The sequence below is a fragment of the Ursus maritimus genome, unplaced genomic scaffold, assembly GCF_017311325.1.
Source record: "Ursus maritimus isolate PB19 unplaced genomic scaffold, ASM1731132v1 scaffold_17, whole genome shotgun sequence".
NCBI classification, from domain to species: domain Eukaryota; kingdom Metazoa; phylum Chordata; class Mammalia; order Carnivora; family Ursidae; genus Ursus; species Ursus maritimus.
The window spans coordinates 37,556,339-37,567,779 of NW_024424119.1; positions in this window are offsets into that span (position 1 = coordinate 37,556,339).

Sequence of the window (11,441 nt, forward strand, 5' to 3'; positions counted from 1 at the left end):
GGCCCGATTTGTCCACTTGGGCTGATAATACCTGTCACCTCTAATGGGGTGGGAAGTGGTGTGAAAGTTTCCTTGACTGTGAGGCAGGTAAGATCTGTAAAGCAGGAAGAGTAGAGCGGTTGCTCAAGAAATTAAAAATAGTCCTGCCATGTGGTCCCGCAATCCAGCTCCAACTCTTGGGTGTAGATCCAGAGGACATAAAATCACTACTTTGAGGCTATATCTGCACTTCTATATTCACTGCAGCATTATTTACGATGGCCAAGACATGGAAAAATCTAAGTGCCCATTGTCAGATGAATGCAGAAAGAAAATGTGGTATATGTTATAACGGCATTTATTCCGCCTTGAAAAAGAAGGAAGTTCTGCCATTTGTGACAACATGGATGGAACATAAAGGCATTATGCTACACGAAATAAGCCGGATGTAGAAAGATAAATACTGTGTGGTCTCACTTATACGTGAAATCGAAAAAAAAAAAGTCAGACTTACAGTAATACAGAGTAGAATGGCTTTTACTAAGGGCTGGGAGGTGGGGGCAAAGGGAGGATATTAAGCAAGCATACAACTTTAAGTTAGAAGATGAGGAAGTTCAGAAGACCTAATGTATAGCATGGTGACTAAGGTTAATAATAATGTGTTGTATACTGGAAATTTGCTAAGAGAGTAGATCTCGTGTGTTATCATCACACACACACACACACAAATGTGAGGTGATGGATTTATTAATTATGTTGACCGTGATAATCATTTCACAGTATAAATGTATATCAAAACATCATGTACACTGTAAATATATATAATTCTTACTTGTCCATCATGCTTCACTGAAGCTGGGAAAAAATGAGCGGTTAAAAATAATGTGAAAAGCTTGAAGCTAACAAGAGTGACCCTGGGAGGAAATACTGCTCATCCAGGCAAACACAAACACCCTGTGAGATAGTGATGAGGCCAGCCCCTGAGGGCGCCATTTTTCTTTACCAGGTGCTATACAGGCAGCCGTGTTCTTGAACAGTGAAGTCTGAGAGTATGTGTTCAACACGTAGTGCTGACATCAATAAAACTTGCAATGGAAACGGAAGGGTATTTAACAATTGGTGGGATAAGTCTGGTGGGGATGAGTCAAAAGGCAGGGCGGGGCCTGGAGGCTATGATACACTCTCTAATGCCACCAACTACTAGAAGTAAGACTCTAGTAGCCCGATCACCCCCATCCTTATTCACCCTGGAGTGAGAATGATAGATACCTGATCAGTATTGGATCTGAGAGGGGAGAAGGGAGAGAAAGTACTCACTCTGACAGCACAGAGAAGAGGAGGTAAAGGGGAAAGTAATTTCAATTTCTCAGCTATCCCCCCACCTTCCACCATCATCTCTGTCTGGACACGTCAGCTGCTACTGCCTCTGGATGATTCCAGCTCCCTGTCTCCGCTAAGCCTGGGTCCACAGAGAAAAGCTGGAAGTAGACTGGCTTAGCCGTGGAGGGGCAGGTGTGGAACATCTCCCCTGTAGGGAGACTGGGCACCCCAGGGCTCTAAAAACAAAATATGGCAACTTCATCCTTTTGCTTTTTTTAGGAGGAGAGAGGAGGGGTCTCCCAGTTCCTGAGAGCTTCCCATGTGCCAGACACCCGGCTGAATGCCTGGTATTAAAAACCCAGATGTGCGTGGATGCCAGGTTGACACAATGGCTGAGCTCTTGGGATTGTGGTGACCCAGAGAGGGCGGGCTCCTCAGGGGCAGGTGGCACTCAACCCTAGTTGACTGGTACTTTGTGGGAACATACGCCCAGGATCTTCTGCTTTTTTCAAGAGAACGTGGAAATCCAGCTTTTGAAAGAAGTCTGTTGATGTTTAAATGTTCACAACGATTTAAACACTGTGTGGGCCAAACCAAACATAATGAGATTTTAACACTGTGTGGGCTGGATTCATTTCCCATCCCAATCCCCCCGCCAACCCCCACCCTGGGCCACCAGCTTTCCACTGCTGCCTTTCACAGCATATTCTCTTTAATTGCCAGGAGTATGAGGAGGTGACGGGGTAGTAGTGTTACAGCTTGAAGCTAAGTGAGATGTAGATACATTTAGGCATGTTGGGCAGATTGGTGGGTGAGCCTTTCAGAAACCCTTCGAGGGCCCTCGGGGATGGGGACCCTGTAAGAGACCCATAGTCTCGGGTTAGAGTCAGGACTGCTACCTAAATCAGTTCCTTATGCAGCTTGCTGGATGAACTTGTGAATTCTCTGTAAGACATAACAACTGAAAGCCCTCTTTAAAAGAAAATGGACAAAGCACATGTGACCTTTTTGATGTATATGTCTCTGAATTTTTTTTGAGGGGGGAGGGGTAGAGGGAGAGGAGAGAATCTTAAGCAGGCTGCACACCCAGCACGGAGCCTGATCTCATGACCCTGAGATCTATTTTTTTTTTAAGATTATTTATTTATTTATTTGAGAGAGAGAGAGAGACAGCCAGCGAGAGAGGGAACACAAGCAGCGGGAGTGGTAGAGGAAGAAGCAGGCTTCTCAGGGGAGCGGGGAGCCCGATGCAGAGCTCCATCCCAGGACCCCGGGATCAGGCCCTGGGCCGAAGGCAGACACTTAACGACTGAGCCACTCAGGTGCCCCAACCCTGAGATCTTGATCTGAGCAGAAATCAAGAGTCAGATGCTTAACTGACTGAGCCACTCAGGTGCCCCTACTTCTCCGAATTTTAACACATGTGTAGATTTGTGTAACTACCGACACAATCAGGATGTGGACAGTTCTGTCAGCCTCCAGTACTTCTGCAAGAGGCACTGGTTTTAAACTCCTTCAGACATTGGCATGCAAGTCATTCTGCTAGCCTCTCACCTTGCACCCTGACTTAACCAGAATGGGAAACTGGGGTTCCCAGTCTCTGGTGGGTAACTCTTTCATAACAAGCACCCCTCCTAGACCTATTAGAAATTCCAATGTTCCCCCAATAATTACTTTCTGCTTCAGGCTGGCCTCTTTTTTCCCTATCCCCTCCCAGGGTTATCACATTTAGCAACTAAAAATATAGGATGCCCCGTTATTGCGTGGGACACACTTTTATACTAAAAAATTATTCACTTATCTGAAATTCAGGTTTAACTGGGCATCCTGTATTTTATCTGATGAGCCCATCACCTTCACATGCATGTTGCATTCAGCACCGATTTCAGAATCCACTTTTTCTGGGGCTGTGTTTCACTCTTCCGTTGTGAGTGTGAAGATACTCCTTGGTTTAAAATAGTAATAGGATTTTGTAGGGAGATAGGGCACGTATTGGAAGGATAAGAGTGCCTCATCAATACATTAATATGTTTCCAAGAAATCCACCTGACCTATCTTTTCTGGAGAGTAAGAAATGGCCTAATGTGTGTTGGAAGGAGAACAACTGAATTTCAGAAATTGGTACATTTCCCGGCCCCCCTCCACCCCCCTCCCTTAGCCCAACCTTTGAATAATATCAAACTGCAAAGTCTAAACAAGGAGATCGCTCACACTGAGTGAGTTTAAAAATACCACTGGAATGCTAGCCTTCAGCAAGCCATATATCTTATACAGCATTGAGCAAGATGGGGCCTTGTGGTGTGTCGTGAATGAATCACGCTATGGCCACAACAAGATGATTCCCAGCCTGGGAATTTCGGTTGAGAGCACTGTGATGGTTGATTTATTTGTCTTGTTTGTTTGGTTTTTTTTGGTTTATCAATTTTACTAGTGTGATTTCAGAATCACAGTGAGACAAGAAGGAAAATCAATTTTATCTAGAAGCTACAGAATTAAAAATGGAAATTCCAATTTTCTGTCCAGGCCAAGGGTCAGCAAACAATAGCCCACAGGCCAAATCTGGCCTGCAGCCTGGGTTTATAAGGCCTGTGAGCCGTATGTGGCTGTTACATTTGTAAAAGAAGGGAAAACAATCTTTTAAGGAATGTTTCATGACATGTGAAAATCATGTCAAGTTCAGATTTCAACGTACACACAAAGTTTTATCAGAACACGGCCATTCCCATTCATTTACGTGTTGTCTAGGGCAAACTTCGTGCTATAACAACACAGTTGAGTAGTTCCAACAGAGACCATGTGGCCTGCAAAGCCTGAAATATTTATTTTCTGACCCCTCCGAGAAGAATTTCTCTGTCTCCTGCCATCTCCTGTCTCCAACCATCTTCTATGGTTGTGTCTGCCATTAAAGCTCTAGGTATCTTTTACCTTAAAGAAGTAGCTGTTGTCTTGTTGGCAGTCTAGTACAATAAAGCATCTCAGACACACTTGTACTGTCTTCCAGGCTACCATGATGACAGGCTTATATTCACTGAAGAGCTCGCTGCAACGGTAGAATTTTCTCGTATATCCTTGCTATCTAAGCCAACTGCATGTTGTTTCCTTTTGAAAGCCAGAAACCCTGATCTTAGAGGTAATAGTTTGGCCCATCTAAAAATAAATCATTACATTTAAAACCATTTTTTTTCCTAGTGACAGGGACTGAGAAGATAGAGGAAAACCATTGGTAATTCTCCAGGTCATTTTTCTTTCTCCTCAGAAATTGCCAGAACCCTCCTTCTGCTCTGTCTGGGGATTTTGAGGGTGAAGTGTCGGAATGAGAGTCTGAGAACTCACCTACCACACTCCCTGAGTCCAAGCAGGAAGCCAGTGAACAGTGGCTTCTGACCAGCGTCCCTGTCATTTGTTAGCGCTTCATGGAGGGCTAGTTACTTCCTGGAACCCAGAGGGTTACTGCCTTCAATGCACATGAAGTGATCGTCAGTTAAAGCCAATGGTAGCCTATGGTAGCAGAGGCCACGCTGGCCTCTCTGAATCGACAAGTGTTTCCTTTCTGCTCTCTTTGCTTGCTTGTTCAGAAGGGTCAGCTGCCCCCATGAAAGCTGGTGGGTGCACCCCAGCCCTGCATTCTCTTGTGGCCTAAGACAGCCGGTGGGGGCATGCATTCCATATGTGGAATGCTCCTTGATCACCCAACTCTGGTGGCCAGGGGGGCTTACATTCCTAGTTCCACAGAACTGTAACAATTAGAGAGACAGTTCTTAACAGGCCAACATCCCCAGGGCACTACACAGACAGCAGATTGAAACACACCCCCAGTCTTGTGGTGAAAGCTTGTCTGGAGCTTCAGCATGAGGGGCAGACTTCAGGTTTGCCACACACACAGAAGCTACAGAAGGACTCTCAGAGAGGGTAGGCTGGGGGACGCCATCTTTGTGCTCTTCCTGGGCCTCATGGCAGCTCACTGGTACTTCTCAGAGAGGAGCTTACAGACTCGTCTGAAGCCCTGATTTTTGCAACTGTCACGCAGGGGACACCTCCAGGTCACCTGGTCTGGAGACCGGCAGGGTTTACAACCGGGGTCCTACGGGGCTGTATATATTTGCATGCTTTATTTTTTTTTCTATTTTTATTTTTAAAGTTTTTTTTTAATTGGTTATTTGAGAGAGGGAAAGAGAGGAGCAGAGGGAGAGGGAGAAGCAGACTCCCCGCTGAGTCGGGAGCCCAGCGTGACATAGGACTCGATCCCAGGACCCCAGGATCGTGACCTGAGCTTAAGGCAGATGCTTAACCAACTGAGCCACCCAGGTGCCCCTACTTGCATACTTTAAAAGCTGCTGCCTGAGAATCTGGCTTCCAAGCATCCTGAAACTAGGTGCCGATTGAGATTCTCCCCTTTGGAACACTGACAGGTTTGGACATACCGTTAACAACTAGCACCTATCAAGAATAAATCAGGCTGCTTAGACAGTCACAATTCAACAATATATTACAGGGATCATACACCATCATCATGTGGGATTTATTCCAGGGATACTAAGGTGGTTCAACATCCATTAATCAATCAGCTTGATATACCACATTAATAAAACGAAGGGTAAAAATTATCAGATCATTTCATCAGATGTTAAAAAAGCCTGTGACAAAATTCAACAGCCATTTATGTTAAAAATTCTCAACAAAGTATGTATAGAGGGAATGTACCTCAACATAATAAAAGGCCAGATATGACAAGCCCACAGCTAACATCATACTCAATGATGAAAAGCTGAAAATATTTCCTCTAAAATCAGAAGCAAGACAAGGATGCCCCCCCTTGCCATTTTTATTCAACATAGTATTGGAAGTTTTACCCAGAGAAAGTAGGCAAGAAAAAGAAATAAAAGTCATCCAAATTGGAAAGGAAGTAATACTGTCATTATTTGTGGATGACATGATTTTATGTATAGAAAACTTAGAGACGTCACCAAAAACTGTTAGAACTAATAAAAGAATTCAGTAATGTTACAGGGTACAAAATCAACATACAAAAATCTGTTGGATTTCTATACACTAACAATGAACTACGAGAAAGAGAAATTTAGAAAACAATACCATTTGCAATTGCATCAAAAAGATTAAAATACCTAGAAATAAAATTTAACCAAGAAAGTGAAAGACCTTTATACTGAAAACTGTAAGACATTGATTAAAAAAAATTGAAGAAGACACAAATAAATAGAAAGAAATTTCATGCCAATGGATTAGAAGAATTAATATTGTTAAAATGTCCATATTACCCAAAGCAATTCATAGATCCAGCACAATCCCTATCAAAATCCCAATGGCATTTTTTACAGAACTAGAACAAACAATCCTAAAATTTGTATGGAACTACAAAAAATGTAGAATAGCCAAAGCAATCTTGAGAAAGAGGAACAAGGCTGGAGGCACTGATTTCAAATTATATTACAAAGCTATTGTACTCAAAACAATATGGTATTGGCATAAAACAGACATGTAGATCAATGGAACACAGCAGAGAGCCAAGAAATAAACCCATGCATATGTGGTCAATTATGACAGAAGAGGCAAAAATCTACAACGGGGAAAGGCCAGTCTCCTTTTTTTCTTGAAGAATAAAATTGATAGGTTTTATTTACTGTAATATATAGACCCCCTGCCCTCAACAACGAGAAAACATTTTCAAAAACCTGTGGAACATAGCCACAAAAATTGAACATGTATCATACAATAAAGAAACCTCAACTGATTTTAATCTGCTGGTGTTTATCAAGACCAGTGAAAATGACAGAAGTTATTTATTTTTTAAAGTAAGATTATTTTCTTTTTTTATTATAAGTAATACATGAATACAGCTTCACTTTAAGACATTAAGTCATTCAAACAACAGAAAAACAGCCTCACTTCTTTTTCCCCCCTTTGTAAACAATGCTATTTTTAAAAAATTATTATTTTTTATTTAAATTTTAGGTAGCTAACATACAGTGCAATATTTGTTTCCGGAGTAGAATTCAGTGATTTATCACTTACATATGATACCCAGTGCTCACCATAACAAATGTCCTCCTTAATATCCGTCACCCATTTAGCCCATCCCTCACCACCTCCCTACAGCAACCCTCAGTGTGTTCTCTATCATCAAGAGTCTGTTATGGATTGTTTCCCTCTCTCCCTTTTTTCTTTTCCCCTTCTTTCACCCTATGATCCTCTGTTTCATTTCTTAAATTCCACATATGAGTGAGATCATATGATAATTATCTTTCTCTGATTGACTTTGATTTCACTTAGCATAATACCCTCTAGTTCCGTCCACATCATTGCAAATGGTAAGATTTCATTCTTTTTGATGGCTGCATAATATTCCTGTGTGTGTGTATGTGTGTGTGTGTGTGTGTGTGTGTGTGTGTACACACCCCATCTTCTTTACCCATTCATCAGGGAATAAACATTTGGGCTCTCTCCATAGTTTGGCTATTGTTGATAGTGCTGCTCTAAACATTGGGGTTCATGTAACCCTTCGAGTCTGTATATTTTTTTATCCTTTGGGTAAATACCTAGTAGTGTAATTGCTAGATCATAGGGTAGTTCTATTTTTGACTTTTTGAGGAACCTCCATACTGTTTCCCAGAGTGGCTACACCAGCTTGCATTCCCACCAATAGTGTAAGAGAGTTCCCCTTTCTCCACATCCTCTCCAACACCTGTTGTTTCTTGTGGTGTTAATTTTAGCCATCCTAACAGGTGTGAGATAGTATTTCATTGTGGTTTTGATTTGTATTTCCCTGATGATGAGTGATGTTGAAGATCTTCGTGTGTCTGTTAGCCAACTGGATGTTTTTCAGGGTTTTTTTGGAAAGAGGATAGTCTTCTTCATATGTGGTGTTGGGAGAACTGGACAGCCACTTGCAAAAGAATGAAAATAGATGACTATCTTACACCATACACAAAAATTAACTCAAAATAAGACCTGAAACCATAAAACTTCTAGAAGAAAACATAGGTGGTAAGCTCCTTGATATTGATCTTGGTGATGATTTTTTGTCTCTGATTCCAAAAGCAAAGGGACCAAAAGCAAAATCAACAAGTGGGACTACATCAAACTAAAAGGCTTCTGTACAGCAAAGAAACCATCAACAACATGAAAAGAATGTACTGAATGGGAGAAAATATCTACAAATCATATATCCAATAAAGAGTTACTATCCAAAATATATAAAGAATTAATACAACTCAACAGCAAAAACAAAAAACAAAAAAACAAAAAAACCCCCAAAAAACCCCCCCACAATCTGATTAAAAAGTGGGCAGAGGATCTCAATAGATATTTTTCAAGAGAAGATGTATGGGTGGGCTAACGGGCAGATGAAAAGATCACTAGCATCACTAATCATCAGGTGGGTGCTAATCAACGCCATGATGATATATCACATCACACCTGTTAGAATGGCTGTTATCAAAAAGCAAGAAATAACAAATGTTGGTGAGGATGTGGAGAAAAGGGAACTCTCATGCAGCATTGGTGGGAATGTGGATTTGTGCAGCCATGGTGGAAAACAATATGGAGATTCCTCAAAAAATTAAAAATAGAACCCCATCATACGATCCAGCAATCCTACTTCTGGGTTTTTATCTGAAACATTAATTCAAAAAGACATATGCACCTCCATGATCATTGCTGCACTATTTACAATAACCAAGATATGGAAACAACCTAAGTGTCCACTGATGGATGAATGGATGAAGATGTGGTATATACACAATGGAATACTACTCAGCCATAAAAAGAATGAGATCTTGCCATTTGCAACATGGGTGGACCTTGAGGATATAATGCTACGTCAAATAAGACAGGGAAAGACAGATATCATATAATGGTACTTGTATGTAGAATCTAAAAAAACCAAACAAATGGACAAATGGAACAAAACACAGAGAAGAAAGGGATAAAGAAAGGGGGGTAATCAGAAGGGGGAATGAAGCATGAGAGACTATGGACTCTGAGAAACAAACTGAGGGCTTCAGAGGGGAGGGAGGTGGGGGAATGGGATAGACTGGTGATGGGTAGTAAGGAGGGCACGTTTTGCATGGTGCACTGGGTGTTACACGCAACTAATGAATCATCGAACCTTGCATCAGAAACCAGGGATGTACTGTATGGTGACTAACATATTGTAATAAAAAAACATTAAAAAAAAAAACACAGAGTGGTGATTGCTGGGGGAGGTGGTTGGGGAGTGGATGAAGGGCGTGGGGGGGGGGCAAGAGGTACAGACTTCTAGTTGTGAAATAAATAAGTCATGGGGATGTAATGTGCAGCATGATAATTACAGTCGGTAATATTGTGGTGCATATTTGAAAGTTGCCAAGAGAGTCAATCTTAAAAGCTCTCATCATAAGAAAAAAAAATGTTTTTTGTAACTTTGTGTGGTGATGGATGGTAACTAGACTTACTGTGGTGATCATGTCACAGTGTATACAATTATTGAATCATTATATTGTACACCTGAAATGAATATAAAATTGTATGTCAATTATACCTCAATTAAAGAGAAAGGGCCAGTCACAATTTTGAGTCTTGTATGCCTGGAAATTTCCAAAGGGACTTTGGTGCCTTAGTAAATATTTTCAAATTGCCCAAGGTTTTGTAAGATAACAGAGCCATAATTGTGAAATCAGGTTTAAAAACACACAATGAGTATAGCGCTTGGGCTGCCCATGTAAGCGTGCTGTAGTGAGCGGCAGTGTGGGTGCTCAGGGTTGCTCACCCTGCAGGTGGATGGCTTTTGCCCTTGTGGTGATGCAAACTCCTGACCCTGAAATTCTCTGTCTGGGCAACCTCCGGAGAAGCTGCTTGGAGAGCAGGGTGCCAATCCTATGGTGCGGAGTTTCTCAACTGTGGCACTATTGACATTTTGGACCAGATAATTCTTTGCAGTATGGGGCTGTCCCATAGGTTGTAAGGTGTTTAGCAGTATCCCTGGTCTCTATCTGGTAGATGCCAGTAGCACCCCTTCCCCCCATTCCCCATCATAACAATCAAAAATGTCTCCAGACATTGCCAGGTGTTCCCTGGGAGACAAACTCTTCGAGAGCCACTGATAGAGTATAACATAAGGGTTACCTGACCAAATGCATTTCCCATATTTTGGGCATTAGAGATTCATTGTGTTAAGCTTTCGCTTTCATCCTTAGGGATTCATTCTTTAAACCTTGAAGGTTTTTATTTTCTAGAATTTCCCAAGAAAATACAAGTTTCTCAAGAAGGGTAAAGCTTCAGGCCTGGAGTGGCAAATGGTTTTTATCTCTTAAGTCATATCTGACTGACGGGTGGTAGCCCTCCATAGTACTGTCTTGGGAAGATCTCTGAGGCTGCAATGGGGTTTTGGGGAAAGAACACCATGATAGAGTTGTCTTTCACGTGGAAGAGATGAGGGATACGTGGGTAAGGAGCTGTGTTACTTCACATCTGTGCAGAGATTCATTAGTCAGGCCTTTATCTGGGGTTGTAACCGCTCCCAGAACACCATTCACACGTGGTTGTGTATCGGCTAGGGCAGGTGCCAGAAAGGTGTCTTAAGAGGTGACTTGTCTCAGTCCTGCAGAGCTGTCATATGCACTACTCAAGGTGCTGAAGTTGGCTTGATGAGAATAAGTGGCGGGAAGCAAAACAGGAGGGCAAAGTGCATCATTTCCCATCTCTGCCCCCCCCTTGATTAGAAGCTTCTGGAGGCCAAGAACTGTGCTCTCGTCTTCACTATCTATGTGCTGCCTTCTGTGGTACATTGTACATTGGTCAAAACCTGTTTAGTGACTTGAAGCAGGGCTCTTAACTGCTTTTATATCTTGCGCCCCTTTGCAGTCTTGTGGACTCGGTTCAGAATAAAGCCTAAATGCACTAAGTAAAACACAGAGGGTTAAAAAGATAACCTCTTGTACGGAAATACAGTTGGAAAAATATTTAGAAAATTGCAGTGCAGGGAAACAGATGTGCTACTTTATTATTGTATTAAATCAAATCCAGTGGCAGTTCTAATACATAGTCCAATCTCAAATTATTGATGAGCATAAGTGATATTTTGAATTATCTCAAACAGCTATAATGTGAGATGAGTATAACTGTGATGTCTACTCATGACAAAGTCA